The sequence below is a fragment of the Camellia sinensis genome, chromosome 12 (genome assembly GCF_055761805.1).
Source record: "Camellia sinensis isolate YWXY chromosome 12, ASM5576180v1, whole genome shotgun sequence".
Classification (NCBI taxonomy): Eukaryota; Viridiplantae; Streptophyta; class Magnoliopsida; order Ericales; family Theaceae; genus Camellia; species Camellia sinensis.
The window spans coordinates 64898342-64912222 of record NC_138972.1 but is presented as its reverse complement, the minus strand read 5'-3'; the positions used below and the strand labels follow the sequence as shown (position 1 = coordinate 64912222).

At 37.9% G+C, this 13881-nt stretch overlaps 1 long non-coding RNA gene across 1 annotated transcript; it reads right to left on the bottom strand.

The window, feature by feature from the left end:
- Positions 1-11554: 11554 nt before the first annotated feature.
- Positions 11555-13614, bottom strand: LOC145804167 (uncharacterized). The gene is made up of 2 exons (XR_014345791.1): positions 13439-13614; positions 11555-11912 (listed from the first exon to the last, which is right to left on the bottom strand). It is a non-coding gene; the product is annotated as an uncharacterized LOC145804167 (long non-coding RNA).
- Positions 13615-13881: the final 267 nt, after the last annotated feature.

Sequence of the window (13881 nt, the reverse complement as noted above, 5' to 3'; positions counted from 1 at the left end):
AGGTCTTTGTTTTGACTTACTTGAGCTCTATCCATAGTTGGTTCATGTATTTGTGCCATGTATTGCATGCCCTCTTTGTAGTCCTATTTGTTAGCTTTAACGCTTTAAGGACCTTTGCATGCCATACTTGCATTGTTTAAGTAATTTGGCATCATTTCTTGTCTAATTTCAGTGCACTTAGTGTTGCTACACTTCCACTTTTGTCACTCTTTGAGCACTCTTGAGAGTTGTGCTCTTAGGCCTCTTTGATAGTCTATTGCATTGTGCATGTTTGTATGTGCTTTATGTGCCTTAATTTCATCACCAATGGCCACTGATTTGGGCATGACTGAGGTCTACCCCCCATTTGGTTTAAGTCCATTTAGCATGCTTACTTGCATGTTGCTTGCATGCTTACCTTACTTCGCATTGTGCATGCTATGTAGTCCTTTGCATTGTGCATGCCAAGTTGTTTCTTGCATTCAGTATGCATGTTCATAACATTGATAAGTTGCCATTGTTGCATTGCATTGCGCATGCATGCATTACATTATGTTTGGAATCTTATGTAGTTCATAGCATTGACTATGCCATGTTATTTGCATGTTGATTCATTGCATTGTGTATGCTAGTTGTTCTTAGCATTGTGCATTGTGCATGCCATTAACCTTGTTGGGTTGTTCACATTGCATTGCATGTTTGCATGCTTAAGTCATATTGCATATTTACATGCTTGTGTTGCATTGTATTTTTGCATACCCCATGTTACATAGCATTGTGCATGCCATGTTATGTGTTGCATTGTGTTTGGAATATGTGTTAGTCCAAACACGGGAAAATAGGGACGTTTCATACTTGAAGTGATGAAACGTGTCTTAATTCCCGGTCGCCGACGCTCTTGATCATACATGATAGAGTTCTAGATTTTATGTGTTTACTTGTGCATTTATTTTCATATTGAATTGTGCAACTTCGCCCCACAGCCATCATGCATTGAAATGTGCGATTGGTGGCCTGAGGGTCGAGAACTACACTCCCTTGAGCTTATGACATGATAGGGGGGGGGGGGGTTGTGCACACATACCTTGCAAATACATTGCCATGCCCTTTCTTGCTCTCTGTGGCAGCAAACTGGGATTTAGCAGCAACAACTGGTTGGCCAGCCAGAAAAACTAGCTGGCCGACCACTTTTTCTAGCTTTCAACAAAGATAGGTGGTCGGCCATGGCTGCAGACACCAACAACTGGTTGACCACCCTCCCACAAGTCCCCAAGATGTGTTAGAAGCTTTCTGGAGCTCGGTGCAAGGTTCTGAGGACAATTGAAAACAGAGACAAATTGAGGCATCGCATTGGATTTCCGAACGAGGCAACCGGGCATGCATCCAGTCTTCTCCCTCGGAGAACCTCCTACTTTTATTGCTTTCCTTAGCTACCATGTTTAGTTAGCTAGTTTACGCTTTGGTTTGTACCTAATTAGTTAATGCGTTAACTATTCAATTTGTTTTGTAATAATTAGTTAACTAGGATTAGTTAATTAATTTGTTGTGTAATAATTAGTTTAATTAGCTTAGATTAGCTAGTTAGCTTCTTATTCGGACTCTCCCTCGAGAGGGCCAACTGTTGTAATAAGCGTGCGTGTGTGTGATGCATGTCTTTCAATCCTCATTTCTTTCTCCCTTTTACTTAACCGCTTACGATGGTTAGTTTTAGGGCATGTTTCATTTAGCTTCCCTTATGCTTGCATGCGTGCATCCATTCATGTGTATCGCATGCACCAGGCTCGGCGCATCATACTAATTGCATTGTATCTTAATTCCAATTTGAATACATGTAACAAGTTGCATTTAACATGACATCTTAGGATAACCGAGTCTATCTTAGCTGTATTTTTGCATGTGCTGCATTAGTCATCTTAACATGAACTAGGATCATGCATGATTTCTAACTAGTTCTTTGTTTTGGCTCGGAGTACACTGTGAGTGTTTACGCTTTAGCATACTGCATGTGTGTTATTGATTACCATATATAGCATGCTTGCCATGAGGCTAACTACTTATGTGATTAACTGCCTGAATGCCTGTGGGTAAAGGTTGGATTACTTGAAATTGGAACAATCAAGTCTCTGTTTTAGCCTACTTGTGAGTAGCAAACTTCAAACAATTTTCAAACAAATGGATATCTAATGTTTTGTTCCAACTTAGACGATCTAGTCTATACTTGTATACTGTGCGCATCACATAGTAATTCTAGGTCTAATAATCGGAATAAGAACACATGTGTTTTTAAAAACAAAATATCATGCTTAGTACAGGCTGATCTTTGATCAGGCGAGCGGGGGTGCTCATTACATGACCTTCCCCTCTCATACCCAAGTTCCCGAGCCGAGACAACTTTAGTGATGACGGACACGTGGCCTTAGGCATGAGTCAGGGTTTCCTAAATTTCTCAAAAATAAAATATTTAGGTGAGGACCATGTATCTGGCAAAGTAGTCCATGTTTGACACTTCTTTATTAAAAACAATTTTCCAAAATGATTTGTCGGATTTGGACTCTTTGGTGATTTGTCGATCTTACATCGCACATTGTAAGATTAGATTCAGAACCGTGACATTGAGTCCGAACTGTAGTAAGCTAATGAACAAAACGGATTTCGCGACACATTTCGCGCGCGGAGCTCGGGACGTTCGGGGGCGCGTCTACACATGCATTTGGTTTGCACCTTTCACCCTCTCTACACGAAATGTAATTTGGTTCGCATCTCTCACCTCTTTGCGTGAAACGTAGTTAGGCTTGCATTTCTCACACCCATTCTACGTGAAGCGTAGTTTGACTTGTATCTTTCACCCTTTCTATGTGAAACGTAGTTTGGCTTGTACCTTTTGTTTCACCGTCTTTGCGTGAAATTGTAGCTCGACTTTTTCGCGCCCCTTATCGGAAGACAAATAAGCCCTATAATACCGGACTCCCGTGTTTCTGAATCTGATCTTACAAGTGCAATGTGAAATAGATAAACACCAAAGAGTCCTAATCCGGTAAATCTTTTGGAAAATTGATTTTAAATCAAATTGCTAAAAATAGAATGCTTTGCCAGATATAGAGTCGCCACCTAAATATTTTTTGAAAAATTTAAGAAACCCATAACTCGTGCCAAAGGCCACGTGTCCATCATCACCAAGATTGTCTCGGCTCGGGAACTTAGGTATGAGAGGGGAAGGTTATGAATTGAGCACCCCCGCTCGTCCGATCAAAGATCGGCCTATATTAATCATGATATGAATCTTATTTACATTATATGCTATTGTTTCGATTATTAGGCTATGTGATGCGCACACACACAAGTATAGACTAACTTTGCAAGAATTGGAATACTTGATTCATGTTTGTTTTTGAAAATTGTTTCGAATATGTACCACTTGAAAAAGTGATCACATATGAACATTACTCAAATTATTCCAATTTAAGCAATTAGCCTTCATCCACAAGCATTTAAGCAGTTATAGCACTTAAGCAAGCTAAACATGGCAAAAATCACACACATGCAATATGCTAAAGCAAGTAAAGACTTACCTAGTACTCCAAGTCAAAGGAGAAATGAGTTAGAAAAATACATGATTCCTAATTATGCAGTATTACTAATGCAATGCATGCGATATGTAATCTAAATAGGCTCGGCTACATATGAAACAATTTGATAGCATGCAGTATAAATACGTATTCAAAGAAGTATTAAACTAACAGTGCAGTTAGAATGATGAATCGAGTCCCGGTGCATGCAATACAAATGGATGCAAACATGAAGTATGGTAAACAAAACATGATGTCCCTAAACTAATCATCATAAGCTAGTAAAATAAAAGGGAGAAAGATGTAAGGTTGGAAGACATACACATTATTACAACATTTTGCTATCACAAAGGAGAGTCCGAATAAACTAACTAGCTAACTAGCTAAGCTAAGCTAATTATTACACAACAAATTAAATTAGCTAAACTACTTAACTAATTATTACAACAAATGAATGAACTATTCTAGTTAACTAAAATAATTACAAGACGAGATCAAACAATTAGTTAACTAACTAATTATTACAACACTTTACAAAATTAACTAACTACTACTAATTAATTACAACAAATATCTAAACTAAATATTTAAACTTAAACGTGCTCAGTATGCGAGGAATGCTCATGCACGTGCTCGGTTTCCACCCGAGAAGGCCACTGTTTTGCTTCCAAAAGGTCTCTGTTGTGTAGTAGAACACTTAGACCTTTGTCCACCTCCATAATAGCTCTGCTCAGCTCAAAAAACACATTGATGAATTTTGCATTGGTGGCCAGCCGGCAAGGAGTGAGGGCCTGCCGGCAACTACTGCACAGTTCATTTTGCTGCAACAGAGAACGAACAGAACATGGACACGGTATTCTCAAGGGTTTGTATGCACAATTTACCCCTCCTTATCATGAACAAATCAAAGGAGTAGTAAACTTGGTTCACATGCCATCAACTCAAGCAATTTCATTACATGATGGCTTATGAACCAAAATGTCCAAGTTCAATAAATGTAACAAAATAAGACTCTAACCTCCTCCCTTTCATGAAGTGATCAAGGGAAGTTGTGACCTTGGAAACTTGAATCATTTCATCACTAATGAGTACGAAATGCCTCACGCTTCCATGTGTTCAATTAACGTCCGATTGAACACAAAACCAAATTCTTATCTTGCATAATTTTAGTCCCATTTTGATTATTTCATTTTAAATTACCAACCATCATTTAATTCATTGAGTCCGAAGGGTGAAGTTAAGTCCTCTAACGGAAAGAGGGCTCAAACCAAGAGTTGTCTTAGGCATGAAAGAGACATCATACCGTTGGTAATGAACCCCCTAAGGGATTAAACCATTAAGCATGACATCTCAATCTCATGCTTTGAACAAGTAAGTTGTTTGAAACCACTTTCAAAGCAAAACAAAAGCCAAGAAAGGAGGGAGGTTGCAGAGGTGATTAAGAGTGATCACAAGTATAGAAAGTCATAAGTAAATGCAATCAACTCAAACAAGATGGTGTCTAAGGCCTAAATCACCAAACTCATGAGGACAATTATGCTATAAGCATGCAAAACAAAGCTTAAATGCAACTATTAACCAAAAACAGTGCTAAAACAATCTGAAAACATGCTGGAATTAAGATAAAAAAGGCTAGATTAATAAGCTAAAACATAGCACAAGATAGGCTAGTAAGCAAGACACAAGGAGGGGAGGCTAACCCCTCCAATTTTGGACTTCAAAACATAATTTTAGCCACTGAAATTACTTTGAAAAATAGTGTTTAAAAGCTCAAAAAAAATAGTAAAAGGATGGAAAACACAAGGGAAAAGGCCTTCAAAACAAGGTGTAAAGAAGGGTGAACCACCCCCAACCTTTAATGGCCTTAAAACCCAAGTTTCAGCCCAAAAAATACAGAGTTTTTACAGCCCAAAAACACTTGGAAAATTAGAAGAAAAAGAGTATTTAAAGTAAGTAAAGAGGCAAAGCCTTATACCTCTTGAAGAGGAAATCAATTCCAAGCAATAAAACCAAGTAAACACACCCTCAAGAGCTCCAACAAGCCTCAAAGACACCTCAGCTCAAATATGGAGAGGTTTGGTTAAGGGTGTATAGGCAAAGGCGAAGGATATGTAAGCAAAAGTGTAGAGACATGATCTCATTCATTAAGGGCTTAGAACATCGCTCTTCCTCTCAGTTGATCAAATTTTTGCAAATCTCGAGAATTCCTTCCTCTTTGTTTTCACCACAGTGTTAAAAAAGTTTTGAAAAACTTAGGTCAATGCAATGATTTAAAGGCACAGAGAAGCAAGTGGAAATTACTATCGTTTCATTCACATCTTCTGGCTTAACTGGCTCAATGATAGAAACAGACGCAAAAGAAAGAGTGAAAAAGACAAACACAAAACAAGAAAGTGATGCCCAAGTTAATATCCCCGAAATCATCAAAACAAGACTGACTAAATACAACAAGATTGACTCGATACCCAGTTTAGAAAGTAAAATAAACAGCATTTTCAAAGTGCTAAAATAGTGAGTGCCATCCACCACATCTGGAATAAAATGAGCGCCATCAGTATGTGGTTCATCCCTGATCACATAGTCATATTATCCCTCCAGTTCATCGATCTAGGACCGATAGACTTTGTAGGACCCGGTGGAGTGATGACCTTATTGTCAATCAGATTTTGAACTTTATGGCGAAGACAAAAACAACTGTTAGTGTCATGGCCGGTTTGTTGATGGAATGCACAGTACTTGGCAGCTTTATACCTGGCTAGAAAGGGATCAGGAAGAGGCCGAGGGTCAAGGGGTTTGAGATGGTCTTGTCTTACGAGAATTTGCAGAGCTTTGGATAAGGTCATAAAAAGGGGATTGTAGGTGCGGTTACCTGTCCTGGAGGGATTGACAGAGGGGTTGGCAGGTGTTGACTGGGTTTGATGATCTCTTACGAGTGTAGGATTGGAGCTGAAATGGGTGTTTCTGGTACAACATTCCTTTTCCTGGCTTGCCCTTTGATGCAAAATGCTTCCAACTTGAGCAACAAAAGTATCAGCCACAGTTTTTACAACAACTGCAAGCACTTGCTGTTTGTTCAGTCATTTACCGTTCAACGCCTTAATAGCCCACTGAAGTTGTTCATAAGGATCAACACTTGCCATGACCTTATTCTTTCCCCTTGCCTCTACTTTGCCAAGGGATTGGGTTGCTACATCGGAGTAGAGCCCATTTATTGCTAATCTGTCATCACCCGGACTTAAGATAACTTCGGGATGACCCTTTTCAACTGCAGCTCGCCCTAAGATTGGGGAGTTTTTTGACAGGATCGAAACCCCAAATGTTAAATCTGCCATCGTTCTCTGTAGATCTTCAATCATGCTCATCAGCTCAGAAGTAGTAGGTTCATGGGTTTGAGATGATTGGGGTTCAAATGCATCCATCATGCACAAGTGCGTGCTTTCTGGAATGAACAGCTCAGGCATAGGTAAATTGGCTGGGATGATGTATATGCTGGGGTTGTAGGTGGACGACAATGTATGGATTAGGTTGAGGTGTGAGGGTAATGGGTTAGTGGTGGCCTGAGGTCCTTTTGGTGGAGTTATGATCTCGTTGTCAATAAGATCCTGAATCTTATGACGGAGGCGGATGCAACGGTTTGTATCATGACCCAGTTGTTGATGATAAGCACAGTATTTAGCGGGGTCATGTCTTGGTGGAAGAGGATTTGGAAGGGGTCAGGGTTTTAGAAGCTCTAGGCACCCTTTTTCTCACAGCATTTTCAAAGCTTGAGAGAGCTTCATGAAAAGAGGATGGAAAGTTCGAGCTTGGGGTTGAGTTGAAGTGGTTGGTCTTTGGCTATTATTAGGAAGAGGGTTTGTGATAGGCATGGTGGTAGTGTTTACTTTTGAACATTTCGCAGCTGTGCTACCACTGGTAGTAGCGTTTGAATTGCAAACAACATTCTTCCCCATAAGCTCATTACCTTCCATAATGAGCCCTTGTCTGATGGCATCCTTGATTTGAACCCCAATTTCATGGAGGTCCGTAAAGTTGAATATCATTTTCTGTAATATCTCAGCTTGCCTAGCCATGTCTTGCTGCAGTGAACCTACTGATTACTAAAGACAGATTAATAATCCTCTAGATTTGTCGAAGGCTGAACCATGATAGGGGTAGATGGTCGTGCTCTGAACAGAGGTAATGTAACTGGTAAATGCCGGAACAGTGGAACCGGTGAGCCTTGTCTAGCCCTTCTTTGCCTTTCCACTGGCAAAGGAAACATTGGTTGCCCTTGAATCAGAGCCTTTTGAAGCTATGTTTCCAGGACTACCTTGCAAAAGAGAAAACAGACAGCACCTCAGCCTGATTTCAATAGAACAGATATGATTACAGCTGAGTGACTGTACTCCACATTGACTTCTGCCCTGAAATAGATACCAACTGTACCATTGATATGAAGCACCCCTGTATAGTTTTACTCTAGAGCACATACCAATTAAGTGAGAGCCAAAACACCCCTATGAGGGGGGTAGGGTTACCTTGTCCTAGTTTTGTCAGGAACTAGGGTTCATTATTCAAACAAAGCGGTTTCACGAAATCCAGTATTCGGGTAAGCATCCTGTCCTAGTTTGGAACAGTCTCTATGGCTTTTCGATATGCAACTAGGCCAAATGGTCAGAAAGGGTGCCTTGGCAAGATTGTCTAATATACCTCTCACACCTAACACCAAGAAGTGAAAGGAGGATCAAACGATACCATGGTAGTCTAGATCCAAGGGTTGTGTTCCCAACATGGCAGAGCCCATAATCGGTTAGCCTTTCGACAAGCTTTTATGCAAGCCTCCGGCAAACCGTCCAGGAATAACATTTGGCAAACACAGTGATTTAAGCGCACCATTACAAATGCAATGCAAAGAAACATATAAGCGTAAATAAAATTTCATATCATGAAGTTCTAGTCAAGTTCTCTAAATCTCCAGCAAAGTTGCCAGAAACTGTAGCTCGACTTTTTCACGTCCCCTTTCGGAAGACTAATAAGCCCTACAGTACCGAACTCCTACGTTTCTGAATCTGATCTTACAAGTGCAATGTGAAATAGATAAACCCCAAAGAGTTCCAATCCGACAAATCTTTTGAAAATCGATTTTGAATCAAATTGCCAAAAATAAACTGCTTTGCCAGATATAGAGTCGCCACCTAAATATTTTTTGAGAAATTTAGGAAACCCTTCACTCGTGCCAAATGCCACGTGTCCGTCATCACCAAGATTGTCTCGGCTCGGGAACTTAGGTACCAGAGGAGAAGGTTATGAATTGAGCACCCCTGCTCGCCCGACCAAAGATCAACCTCTACTAATCATGATATGAATCTTATTTACATTATATGCTCTTGTTTCGATTATTAGGCTAGCATTACTATGTGATGCGCACACACACAAGTATAGACTAACTTTGCAAGAATTGAAACACTTGATTCTTGTTTGTTTTTTAAAATGGTTTCGAATATTACCACTTGAAAAAGTGATTGCATATGAACATTACTCAAATTATTCTAATTCAAGCAATTAGCCTTCATCTACAGGCATCTAAGAAGTTATAGCACTTAAGCAATTAGCCTCATGGCAAGCATGCTAAACATAGCAAAAATCACACATGCGATATGCTAAAGCAAGTAAAGGCTTATCTAGTACTCCAAGCCAAAAGAGAAATGAGTTAAAAAAATGCATGATTCCTAACAATGCAATATGACTAATGCAACGCATGCGATATGCAATCTAAATAGGCTTGGCTACTTAATATGGCATATGAAACAATTTGATAGCATGCAGCCTATATACATATTCAAAGAAGTATTAAACTAACAATGCAGTTAGAATGATGAACCCAGCTCCGGTGCATACAATACAAATGGATGCAAACATGACGTATGTTAAACAAAACATGATGTCCGTAAGCTAACCATCATAAGCTAGTAAAATAAAAGTGAGAAAGTCGTGAGGTTGGAAGACATACATATTATTACAACATTTTGCTATCACAAAGGAGAGTCCGAATAAACTAACTAGCTAACTAGTTAAGCTAAGCTAATTATTACAAAAAAATTAAATTAGCTAAACTACTTAACTAATTATTACAACAAATGAATTAACTATTCTAGTTAACTAAAATAATTACAAGATGAGATCAAACAACTAGTTAACTAACTAATTATTACAAAACTCTAGAAAATTAACTAGCTATTACTAATTAATTACAACAAATATCTAAACTAAATATTTAAACTTAAACATGCTCGGTATGCGAGGAATGCTCATGCACATGCTCAGTTTCCACCCAAAAAGGTCACTGTTTTGGTTCCAAAAGGTCTCTGTTGCACAGTAGAACACTTATACCTTTGTCCACCTCCATAATAACTATGCTCTGCTCAAAAAACACACTGTTGAATTTTGCATTGGTGGCCGGCCGGCCAGGAGTGAGGGCCTACCGGCCATGGAAAGTGGCCTGTCGGCCACTCTTGCACAATTCATCTTACTGCAACAGAGAACAAACAGATCTTGCACATGGTATTCTCAAGTGTTTGTATGCACAATTCATCCCTCCTTATCATGAGCAAATTAAAGGAGTAGTAAACTTGGTCCACAAACCATCAACTCAAGCAATTTCATTGCATGATGGCTTATGAATCAAGGTGTGCAAGTTCAATAAATGCAACAAAATAAGACTATAACCTCCTCCCTTTCATGAATTGATCAAGGGAAGTGGTGACTTTGAAAACTTGAATCATTTCATCACTAATGAGTATGAAATGTCTCAAGCTTCCATGTGCTCAATTAATGTCCGATTGAACACAAAACCAAATTCTTATCTTGCATCCTTTTAGTCTTATTTTGATTACTTCATTTTAAATTACCAACCATTCTTTAATTCATTGAGTCCAATGGGTGAAGTTAAGTCCTCTAATGGAAAGAGGGCTCAAACCAAGTGTTGTCTTAGGCATGAAAGAGACATCATATTGTTGGTAATGAACTCCCTAAGGGATTAAACCATTAAACATGACATCTCAATCTCATGCTTTGAACAAACAAGTTGTTTGAAACCACTTTCAAAGCAAAACAAAAGCCAAGAAAGGAGGGAGGTTGCAGAGGTGATTAAGAGTGATCACAAGTATGGAAAGCCATAAATAAATGCAATCAACTCAAACAAGATGGTGTCTAAGGCCTAGAACACCAAACTTATGAGGACAATTACACTATAAGCATGCGAAACAAAGCTCAAATGCAACTATCAACCAAAAACAGTCCTAAAGCATGCTGGAATTAAGACAAAAAATGCTAGATTAATAAGCTAAAACGTAGCACAAGATAGGCTAGTAAGCAAGACACAAAGAGAGGAGACTACTCCTCCAATTTTGGACTTCAAAACATGATTTTCACTACAACAAGTTAGGTTTGAATGACGAAATTTTTGTCTCGAAAGAGCTAATTTCGTCACTATAGATATTTGTGAGGAAATATTTTCGTCACCAGTTTTGTCATTGAATGTTTGTCACTAAAAATTACCGTGACGAAAAACAATTTCGTCACCAATGAAATTACTTCAGTGACAAAATTTTTTGTCACCAATAAAATAAGATTTTGTCGCCAAAAATTCTCATTTTCGTCACCAAATAATTATTCAGTACCATATTTATAATTTTAGTTGATGAATAAATTTGTCACAAATGTTGATCATTGATGAGGAAATAATTTCGTCACAGTAAGACGTAAAGGTGACGAAATTTTTCGTCTCAAAAAGTCATACATGGGTGACGAAATATATTTCGTGACAAAAAGATGTATACGTGACAAAATTTTTAGTCACCAAACAACAAAATCAACAAAACTTTTCATATATAACTGCAATAAATTTCGTCACAAAACTTATTGTTCCATATTTTATAATTCAATTTAAATTATTATTTCACAAATATCCTACTCATATCTCAATAGTCTTCAAATATACTAATAAATCCACTAGCTATTATACACCACGCTACAAAACAATTCAGTAACCAATTTATATTATAAATCAAAATAAATCCATCATACAAATTTAATAATAATTCATATACAAATTTTTAGCCTCCAAAGTCCATTTCTTCATGTAGATAAGCCAAACCACGAATTGCATCTTGAGCAATTTTTAATCTTGTCATCCATGGCAGAGGAGACGCTACCCGAGCCAACAGATGGCCCTCTAAGCTTTTGTTACGCATGAGCTCATACACCAAAAGCTGCTGAATCCCTCTTTCATAATCTTTTGCACAGTATCCCACTAACTTTACAAGATTTGGGTGCTTGACTACACCCAACAAGTTCATTTCATTGATCCATTCCTTGTGCCCCTGAAAACTAGAACAAAAAATAACACCCATCAGATAACCTTTAAATTTATGGAGGAGATGCTCTCAAAGATCAAACATACAATATAGCACTTTATCAATCCACAGCCAGGAAATGAGATCAGTCCCATAAGCAGAGGAACCCATTCTCTGAATCCACTTTCTGCCGGTGACATAAATGGGTCATTGTAATTATCGATTTGATAACTCTGTAACTAAGAAATAACAAAAGCCTTGAAAGCTATGAAAGATTCAATCACTGCCAGCAAAACAAAATGGCAGCAATTGCCATGGGCAAGTGCACATTTTTATTTTATTTTTTTAAATGAGAAGAATCAGAGTATATTTAGATTAGGCATAAAAAGCATCAATGTCGTAAAACCAAGATAACAAAAAACCCTCATCTGGATGATAGTGCAGACACTAATTCGAAGAAGCTAAAAACCTGAGGGCACATTTGGAACTGAACAACTATTTGGTCACAAGCATACAGTGATCATTTAATGGGCATTGATGATTAACAGAGATACAGCCAAGATGGATCGTGCCTTATCAATTAACATATCATGAAACACCAGAATTATGTATCCACAAAACAATTTCATTTCCATGAAACATCCAAATATGCAAATGTCCCATGCAGAAAAATCTGATCTGGAGAAAGAAATGCAGCAACACCCAAAAAGGAAAAAGAAAGCGTGGTCTCATTCAGACTTTCAAACAAATGGCGCAATTTTATGGGACTGGTCTCATTTCCTGGCTCAAATCCATTCAAGTTCATAACTAAATTGACATACTTAATAGCTTAATTTCCTTAGGCTAAGTTTGAATCATGATCTTCAATTTTCTAGAACATGACAAACATAGAATTACTAAGTCTTTCACGCTAATCCATCACGCTGCATCATGCATGGCGATGGATCCATGAGGTTGGCTTGGAACTGCAAAAGAAAGCAGCAGCTGAGTAATCAAAGACAAGCATATCTAGATTCTAACCAATTATTTAACAAGTTCAATTTACTATGATGAGACAACATTTTTGAAATTTTGGGAAGCAAAGCTCTGATTTGATTAGATTTTTTTGTATTCCTTTTTTCTGCACTGATGCAAGTTAGGATGCAACAGAGCATAGAGTATATTGAAATCTACACAGATGGGATCTACATTAGTAAGCAGACCAATATGGAAATTTATAATTACCAAAAAATAAAAAAGTTTGAAAGCTTTAAGTCACAAAAGCTCCAGAAATGTTCAAATGAGTACAAAGGTTTGCTGCATTTTCTCTACTACTTGTACTCATGCAAGTTGAAGCACAGTGGACTGAGGTCTGCCCAGATGGGATTATGCAACACGTAGAACCAAAGTACTTAATAAATAAAATCAACATTAATAATTTGGAAATTCACCAAAGTACTTAAATATTGATTGAACTGAGCATATGTTCACTGTATATGAAGATCAAAAGATTAGAATCATCATGTGACACGCACTGATGGGAAATTGTTAAATAATTGGTATGAAAGCTAGAAGATAGACCTGATGCAAACATAGCAAGCTTCAAACAAGGTCTCCTAGTTAACTTGCTCCAAGCAAATTGAGTATGTCAATTCATATTCCGAAGCCTTATTAGCTGTATCTTATTTTCTCGAGTCTTGAATTGCCTACGAGCCAATTTTGAAGTCAGAAATTATAAACCATCTTGAAAGAGTAAAAAAGACACTGATAAAAAGTAAAAGCTGAAAAAACTATAACTAAATTTTGATATCATTGACTTCATCAAGCTATCTCGGAGAATAATTTTGAGGGATCTAAAATGATGAATTTGATGATGACGTATTGATGAAGATGAGAGTGGTTGGGAATTCTGCTCCAAAGAATGATGCTTTGGAAAGTATATCTTTGCAGACCACTCTGTTTTATGGGTTTCTATCGGACAAAGATTGCATAACATTACTCATTAAATTTAAAAAGAATCAAAC